Below are 10,221 nucleotides of genomic sequence, written 5' to 3'. Positions count from 1 at the left end.
AAAGATCTAATCATAGTTGAGTAGTAAAAAGACAAAGTAGTACAGGCTTCTTATAATACTGTTGAAGAATGACCCACCATCTGTGACACATTGCTGAGTTACAGTTATGTCAAGGTATAAAGCTTCTAATCAGGATCAAATTCTACGGTGCTGAGAACAATGAACTAAATGCTGACATTGACTTCGATTTCTACCAGTGTACTCCTTTAAACTCTTGATCTCAATAATGTTTTTCCTTCTCATGTGTACCTAATCTTGCTACTCTGAAAATTACAACAATATACATCAAATATGTTACATCTACATTGTGATCCCAGTGGATAGGCTCAATCTCTGTTTTCTGATAAAGACATATTTTGTCACCTGCTGGTACATCTTATAGATAAATGTAATTTCTGATAAGGCAGTAGGAAATGAAGTAACAAAAGAAGACCCTTTTACCAGGGACCCAGCAACATGGGCAGCATTTGCATCAAAACTGTGAAGAAGGTGGCCTAGGCCTTTATAAAGAAGTACTACATGTGCCTGGGCAACAATTTCCACATGAATAAGCACATGTGCAAGGAGATTGCCATTATTTTCAGCAAGAATTTCCACAAGACAGCAGGTATCTGATGAAGGGGGTTCAGAGTGGTCCCATGAGAGGTATCTCCATCATGCTGCAGAAGGAGGAGAGAGAAAGGAAAGGTAATTTTAAGGAAAGGTAATTTTGTTCCTGAGATCTCAGCCCTGGATCAGGAAATCATTGAAGTAGATCCTGACACTAAGAAAATGCTGAAGCTCTCAGACTTTGGCAGTCTGTCCAACCTGCAGCTCACTCAGCTCACAGTTGGAATGGATTTTAAAATACTGCATGGAGCCATTTGACTCTGTAATGTTGTAATTTTGTCAGAAACCCAGGACAACAACAACAGCAAAGTAGACCAAGCAGTGAATCTAGTTCTCCAAGAATTTTACCCAGCGTGACCGTTCTTCTCACAAAGATGCAAAAGACAACCATTGTGTTTAATGAATAGCAAATGTTGATTAGGATGAGCAAGTTCAAAAAGGACAAAAAAAGAGGAGCAGAAGCACTGAAAATGAAAGTTCAAGAACTGGGTCCAAAAGGATAAGTTAGAACAATGTATTTACTCTTGTACGATTGCACGTATGAGTATTTGTGTGTGTGTGTACACATACAATTTTATGTGAGCATATACACACATATGTACATATACACATATATACACATATAAATTTATGAATAGATTACTTATTAAAGATTGTGTTTGATAGAAGTGATCTGATCCTCCTTTGAGAGACTAAATGAGAGACATGGAAAATAAAATCAGTTGGTGGTTAGAGGCAGAGAGAAAGAGGAGCTAAATCAACAAGCTCATGGTGGATGAGTGCTTCTCAACAATGGGTCATGGGCAAGTGCCCACTGAACAACATGACCAGAACTAGGAGAAGTTTTTGAATACCAACTTCAGGGCGTCACTCATGAAGAATCTGATTCAGAGGGGAGGCCAAGGAAATGCATATATGTGACCAATCCCAATGGCCATGTCAGATTATGAAAAAAAGTACAAAGAAGGACTAGATAATCCATACCATCTTCATTTGTACTGTTCTCAAAAGGACCTTTCTGTTCCATCATTCTATTGAGCCTGGCAGTATGGCTTTTCCTCTTTCCCTTAATTCTCTATGCATCCTTAAAATACATTGCTTCACTTGAGGAAACATGAGTTTGTTTTTTTGCAACAGAATAAAGTCCAACTCACTATAAGACATCTCACCTTTCATTTACTTTACACTGATTCAAAAGAATTGCTTTTACAACTACTTATATTGAATATGGTAATTATTCATAGAATAACAAAAGTAGACCTTGAATTGTAAGTTTGTAATCCAGTTCAATTTTCGAGAAAGAAATAACCTGGTTTCCAGGTGTCATAGTGTCTGTAAGATCATTTTTGTTTTACAAAGGTACATATTATTGTTTCATAACTCTAATATTTAAGAAGTTCTAACACATTCCCTATTGAAAATCCAGTCCCCAAATTATTAAACTATACAAAAAAATTCTGTATGACTTAAAAATTTAAATAATACTGAAATCCACATTATAAAGTATTACAAGAAAATATATAAAGGTAAATATAAAATATATATATATATATATATATATATATATATATATATATATATATATATATATATATATATATGGGCTATAGCTATTGAGTGCTTACTCTGTGCCTGGTATTGTTTTCAGCTTTAAATGTTACACAGAGACTAATTCATTTAATTTTCAAAACTAAACAAGTGCTATTATTGAACAACTGCTATTATTACCTCATTTTTCAGCTGAGGAAACTGAGGCATAGAGAGGTCAAGTAAAATGTTCAGGGTCACACAACTAGTAAGTGGCTGGATTGTGAAACAGACAGCTGGACTCCAGGACATGCACACTTAACCAACATCTAAGAAGGATAAAACTTAACAGCATGTCAAGTGAGCAGACTATTTTCGCCAAAAATGTAATCCATGTTTTGAATGTATATACCGTCGCCATTTATACATAGGTTTTTCATGATCAGTAAACAAATCCGTAATGATTGGATTATTTTGGATAGCCTTTCCCAAATTTACTACCAGAGCTCTAGTGACCATTTGCTGACCTGGAACTTGGGTGTCAAAAGTTCTTACTGATCTTTAGCCATGCATACATTATAGATTCCCAGACAAGCAAAGGGGCTTTATTTTCTGCCTTGATAGATTTATGGATTTATTTATTGTAAATTACTCACTAGAGAGAGACATTTCATTGTAAAACACCCCCTGGTATTGATTCAGTAAAATGAGGGTGTCATCATTAAACAAATCTTCCCGAATACTCATGCTATTAAAACTAATTGACCATGTCTCTTCTTTAACGTTAGCTGTGCATTTCATGTGCTTTCTAAGGAAGGTTTTATCTGACATTCCTACCCCATACATACAGCATCTCAGGATTATACCTCGTACTGAAGTCCTCGTGAAGGTTTTCTTCATCTTTGGATAAAAGGAAAATCTTCTAGAAATGCTAAAAACAACTATGACTTTTAAAATTATTTTCACTTAATATATCCATTATCTATTTAAAAATTTATGTATCTAAACCACTAGAATCTGAATTTTAAGAAAGAAACACCAAAGTTTTATTTATAGTATTTTCTGTGGAACATGTTAGAATTTTCTTTTCAGTGTTTTTAACTTTTCTCAGTTACCCTGTATTAATTCTTCTATTTGACTAATGACTTAGGGGAGAGGTCATCCTCCTCCTTGCTCTTGATAGCTTCTGCAGATAATTATTCCCCAAATCACCTGCTTAAGATAAAGTAAGAATATCTATTCACTAGAGCTAGTGCTCTATACAAACCATTAGCTCCTTCTTCGTAAATTTTGGCACATGATTCATGGTTTTCTCTATCATTTGTGGACATGTCAGTATCCACATGACAGACTCACCCAATTCCCTGACTTCCAAGTTTCTTGATTTGTTTAACTCTACTTCATCCACACTAACAGTGTCACATGCTGAAACTGTCTACACCAGAAATTACTCTACTACTCCAGGTCATTGAAACAAACATGGAAGTCTCTGATAAGATTTTCCTGCTATTACTGCTTGAGAGCTCAACTATTCCTACTGGGACTTTTTCTTGACTTCTTGGGGACTGTCTTCTTTCTATGGATCTAGTCCCCTCCTCTTTTTATTTCTATTCACATCCATTTTAGGCTCCATTGTGTATCATTTCAGTAACAATTGCTTCTTCATCTTATATTGTCAATTTGGCAAAACCTCCACCCTGGGTGAACAATATTCACTTTCTCTCTGTAACCTTGCAGCTGATTGTTGCACGGAAAATTATATATTAGTGTAGATTGGTACCACTGTTAATGTGTGAATAACGAATGCCAAATACCCCTAAGTCAGCACGGAAATTCTATTATGTTTCTCTAATTGACTCACTGTCCTGGCACTCGCTTGCAAAAACTGTTTTAAATCTTCTTAATGCTCTTCAAAACTCTCATTTTGCCAATCCATTGCAATTACTCTCAACAAATGGGCATGTTTTCTCCATCACAAAGAAAATAAAAGCATAAGACAAGAATTCACTTAAATGTTCTTTAATTTTTGGACACCTGCACATATTTTTTCCTTGTTTTCTTCTTTGAGAGAAGGTGTTTATCTTCTCTTTATAGCCAACTTTTCCACCATTGCTCTGGATCCTATACATTCTAACTTTCTCAAAGATTAAGAGGATAGTGGTTTTGAAACCACCCTGCCCTCATTCTGTGTAAGGAGAGATTTAGAGGGCTAAGGAAGAGCTGTTTGCACTAGTATGGTGAGACCTATACTATACTACCAAAGAAAAATACAAATATTCATTTGCAATAATACTCATGTAATTATTCCACAAAGGTCAAGTTCAAAATCATGTTCAAAGAAAGAACTCAAGTGAGATTAGACTATATTACCACTGAAATAACATTCATATTTTCTTGGTTAAAATGGGTTTTATTTTTAGTTAAACAAATGAAAAACTTAGTCCCTGATTTAAAAAAAAGTAAGCTAGAATGGGAGCCTCTACTTTTACTCTCACACTCCTGTGCCTACAGGACACAGCACTTCCTATTTACAATCACAAGAACTAAGAGAAGTCCTCATGATCATCTGGACTACGTTGAAATACTTTACTTGGCAAGGCACAAAAAGAGAATAAGGTTGAATCCCGGAATGGTAGGGAAGGGAGAAACACAAAATAGATTTCTCTTGGGCAGGTAAGGGGGTAGATATGAAAACTTGAAAATGGAAATTAGAGAAAAAGAGATGGTATACCCTTACAGTGAAAGTCCAAGTCTATGAGTCAGGAGGGAATAGAAAAAGGCAAAAGTACCTTCTTTGCATTCTGTGTGCTATGTTTTTCTGAGAACACTTGCTTCTTCAGTGAAGAACTTAGTTTTCTGCCTGATAACTGAGGCTGTGTTAGGTCCAGAGAAAAATAGCCTAATAAGCAAAATTTAGGAATAGAGCAGTGATTACCTCTTAACCGTATTGAGGGGGCTCCAGTGGAGACAGAGGCAAAGCTTGATTGACTTGAGAATTACTACATAATTTTTACTGGTCATCACAGTTATAGTGTGACCCAAGTGCCATGAGCATCAGAGAAATCCTTCAGAGATGTTTAAATATTAAGAACAAATTTACTGCCTCTTCACAGCCTCACTGCTCCCCAAATACTACCATCAAACATAGCATGAAACTCTTTAGGACAAGAAAGAAGGCCCTGTAATAATAATTACAGTGCCCATACCTGGGTACTCTTCATTTACTTATATCACTCTTATCTTTTTGTCTACTAGAATCTTCTTAACTCCCCTACCTTCTAAGACAATAATATCAGCAACAAAATGAAGCCCTCCAGCTACCATCAGATGTCTCCTCTGTAATTAAAACATTTAATAAAGAAGGGAGTAGTTATTCCCGCTCACCTTCCATATTTCTTATTTATTTACTCACTCAGATTTTTCTTCTATCCATCCTCATTACTCTCTTGAAATAGTTCAGCTGATCTTCCTACTGTGTTTTTTCAGTTCTAATAATACTTGCTCTTTTGATGGCATTTAAGATGTCTTTTCCATTTTTCAAAACTCCTTTCCCTTGGCATTGGCAATGGCATTTTTTCCTCATCCTCTTTGGTCAATACTTACCAGTCTTCTTTCCACTTCAACTTTTTCTACTTGATTCTTAAATGTTGAAACTCCTCAAAGTTTGTTCCTCATTTTCACTCTTCTTTCATGTTTTACTCTCTCTTTAGAATATCATATCCATGCCAATGGCTTCAATTACTGTCTCTAGGACAATGATTCTGAAATTTCTGTTTCTAGCTCTGAGTTCTCTGAATTCCATACCACTATCCACCTGACTACTACATCTTCACTTGGATGTCTCAAAGGCACCTAAACTCTACATACTAGAATCTACCTACGGCTTTCTTTTTAAACTTCATCATCTTCCAGTGTTTCCTCTTTGGGTAAATTGACATAATGATACTGAAAATTTATATTCAGAATTTGTGATGATATAGATTTGAGTTACCTTTAAGGAATAATTCTTTTAAACAGAATTATACATGGAAACAATTTCTAGAGTGAGTAGTCTCATTTCAATAAGTTGGCTTCTCAACTGTTACTGCAGATTATTCTGGGCTGTTGAATTTAAAGGGATTTTATTATGTTTATAATATATTGCTACCATGTTAGTTTTTTAAAAAAAATTTTGCCACTCGTGTCATCAGAAAAATTTAATTTTTTAAAGTCACACAGTGATGTGAATATAGTATATTTTCATTTTGGATTAAATTCTCATGATAGGAATTATTATAATTGAAAACTGCAAGTGGATTTTTAAAAATATATATCACGTTGTATCATGCCATTTTGTTCCAAAGTAATTTTTAGTAAAATTGAAGGAAATGAAAAGTTGCCATTCTTTTGGATATTACATTTTGGATTTCCCAAGCAGAATCATAGTATAATCTCTACTATTAAGACTAAGTATGATGTTCCATCAATGTTAATTAAGGAAACCTTTCTGTGGGTTGTCTTCTGGAAAAAAAAAACTTAAGAAATTTATATCTCCCTTCAAATTACTGACACAGACAGAGGTGTGAGGTCATTCCTTAGACTTTTTTATCACACCCAAAGTGAAAGAGAAATGGAAGCATGATGAGAATTAGCCTCATTTGCTCACTTTGAGCTTAATAAGGCACTTTTACACAGATACTTAGGGCTCTCCTGTATCTGCACTAGTTCTAATTAATGCTTGCCACCTCTCATCCCTGGGCTTAAGAATGAACCCAAGAGAATCCCCTTAGGAAGAGGAAAATAATTTTTTTAAAAAAATGTTCTCTCTGAAAGATTTAATATAATTACTTTATAAAATAATATGAGATGATTTAAAAAATGTCTACATGATTTTTATTAATATGCTCACATTCATGCTATATTTGTTGAATAATTAACAGAAATAAATGAACGTTTCTTTCTATGTATGATGCAAACATTATGGGCTAGTCCACATTTTAATTTCATACTTGGTGCTTCAGCTTATGCTATGTTTTTATTAGTGCTGGCCTATTAAGCTGCTAATTTATCTACTGTTGTGAAGGCCTCTGGAAATGCTGCTCCATAAATAATAGAGCAGTGATCCGTAGCCATCTCCCATGTAACAGCATCAAGTCCACTGAGGCTAATAGGAACGAACTGCCGGTTGCTAGGTGCCAAAATGCTGCTTGCCTATTTAGGAAGTGATATAGTTTTGTCTCCCTGCTAAGATGACAAAACTGTAATTAGAGATTAATCAAGAGCTACATTAGTGCCACAGTTTCCTGCAGTCTGACTTTTGTTGCCCATCAGCAGTTAAGTGCATCTGCCTGTATTTACCAGTTCTCTGGAGATTTAGAAATTTATTGTAATATTTACAGGAACAGCTGCCGTGCAAAGTTGTCAAATCATAAAGAACTAACTCAAGAGAATGCATATAATTAACTACTCTGTCTTTATTTATTTTTAAAATGAGGCTTTATTTAGAAAGATTAAATAACATGTTACATAACCAGCTAGTTTTTTTCATTCTTGGATTTTGTTATTTTTCATTAAAACATTTCTACCAACTATACAGTGATTTATATTGGATAAATAAAGATCAATTCAAATATTGGAAGGGAGAAAAGTACATGCTGGTAGCAAAGGAAACATGAATCTTGTGATTATTCTGGGAGCTGGGATGGTGATATATGTTAACATCACTTAAAGATCCATGGTGCTATAGCGTTCTTAAGAAAAATAATATTAAGACTTACTGTGGAACTGATCTTTATTTAAATTTCACTTGATATTCCTTTAGAATTTTTGCTATATCTGCTTTGGGGCAAATTATTTTTTCTTTTATATTTACATATGTTGCCCTTTGTTTTTTCAAATGCTATAGCATAGGGGCATGTTAACTACAACCATTTTTTTGTTTTGTAGAAAACTTGGTATCCTAGATAATGGCTTCTTTGTTTTAGTTGATTACTGTAGCAAAGACTGTCAAAATTAAGACTATTGGAGTATCTTTAATCTTAAATTGTAAAGTTATGAGTAATACTAAATAATAAATGACAACATTTTCATCGATATGAAATTATCTTAAAAGTTGAAGTGTAATTAAATACAAAATGTATTTTTATTGTTCTAGTTGTATAAAAGATAGTTGTAAATGAAATCAGTGGAAGCTATATTCTTATGAGTATACTTTATACAATTATACACATATCACATACACAGACACAAACAACCATGTTTAAGCACATTCATAGTATGTATATTATTTTGTATTTAAAAGAAATAGACTTAGATTCCATTTTGATTCTTCTAGCTGACAGCAGAATTTTAGAGCAGTTGTAACTCATTCTAATACTAACTCTGTTCATACAATACTAGTACCATTAGAACTTACAAGTTTTTAATAACATTGCAAAACTAAAAGCTATTTCAAAATGAATTGAGGTTTTGTGTTCAGATTTTTAATCACAGTACCATATTTCAAGTATAAAATGCTCTTGGAATCACTAATTTTTGGCTCCATGGGAAAAATATAATTTTCTCAGAGTACTTGATACTTTATTTTTCCTCCCTAGAAGCAAGGAAGAAAAAAATTGACTATTACCGCTGTTATTGTTTCTAAAAAATGTGTAATGTACATGTATGTACATATATTTATATGTACTCAGATAAAAATTTGTCAGTCATTAGAATTATAATAAAAGAAATTATAAGATCAATTACAGAGCAATTTGTGCTAAAGCATGTCAGATTTACTTTGGAGTTTGTGTTTTTGTTTTCTCTTTGGTCTAATGTGACAAACTTCTGTATATTTGAGAAATATCATTAATTTAGAAATAAAAGGTAAAATAGAAGAAATAAAATATAGAAGGAAACTCAGCATCTGTTAACTGAAAATGCCCTGCAGGGACTAATTAAGAAACTGAAATGGATCCTGCCTGCCCTCCATACTTCTGTCTGGGGAGTGTCCGTGCACTAGAGCCAACTCCTGCACTGGCAGTAGATAAACACCTGGCCATTAACAAATTCTGAAATCAGATTTTTGCTGACAATTTATACATATTAGATTATGGTATTATATAATTTTTAAAGAATATGAAACTTTGATTGAAGCAGATGAGTTTATTTTTGGAAATACCAGAGACTTCACTGACAATTTTTTATAATAATTAATTTAGCTAACAGAAAGAATTAGTTTTGAATAAAAAAGACAATGTCCTTCTTATGTGGAGAGTTACAGATATTTTTTAAACACTAATAATATACACTTCAAATAACTTAAATTTTTTTTTTTTTTTTTTTTTTTTTTTTTTTTTTTTTTTTGCGGTATGCGGGCCTCTCACTGTTGTGGCCTCTCCCGTTGCGGAGCACAGGCTCCGGACGCACAGGCTCAGTGGCCATGGCTCACGGGCCCAGCCGATCCGCGGCATGTGGGATCTTCCCGGACAGGGGCACGAACCCGTGTCCCCTGCATCGGCAGGCGGACTCTCAACCACTGCGCCACCAGGGAAGCCCAAATAACTTAATTTTTTATCACACTGATTGAGTCTATTAATAAATATATATTAAAACGTAGAACAATATAAAATGAAAACACTATTAACTAGAGTCTCATGGAAGTAAAGTGTAACTAAGCTGTTAAAAATAATTAATAGGAATTTTTCTCCCTCCACAATGTGTTCCCTTCAGTTGAAAACATGGTTAGGACTGAGAGTTCTTAATGTTAATTACAGGAAGACCAGTTATAAGCTAAGGCCAAAAATTTATTTTACATAACATGTCATTATTGATGTAGAAAAACATGTCTGGGCAATAAAAGAAATGTGTTACCAGCTAATCACTAGACTTGGTTTCATTATTACTATATTATTTGTTCTCCAAGGCTATTTAAGAAACATCAACAATAACAACAATAAAACTTGTTATTTTCTCTTAGGAAGAAATCCAATACGAATATTAAAACTAAAAGTTGTCCATGAGCCTTAAATTATCAAATTCCAATGATTTAGAGTAAACTGAGGCTGAACATCCTACTTAACTCTGATGTACTAAGTACTTTATTTATTAATTCATTTATGTGTGAAG

General features: G+C 33.9%; 1 pseudogene; it reads left to right on the top strand.

Moving 5' to 3' along the window:
• The first annotated feature begins 456 nt into the window (after positions 1-456).
• LOC132485196 (small ribosomal subunit protein eS17-like) lies at positions 457-867 on the top strand (annotated as a pseudogene).
• The last annotated feature ends 9,354 nt before the right edge of the window (positions 868-10,221 follow it).

This window comes from Mesoplodon densirostris, chromosome 3, assembly GCF_025265405.1.
Source record: "Mesoplodon densirostris isolate mMesDen1 chromosome 3, mMesDen1 primary haplotype, whole genome shotgun sequence".
NCBI lineage: Eukaryota > Metazoa > Chordata > Mammalia > Artiodactyla > Ziphiidae > Mesoplodon > Mesoplodon densirostris.
This window is presented reverse-complemented; position numbering and strand designations above follow the sequence as displayed.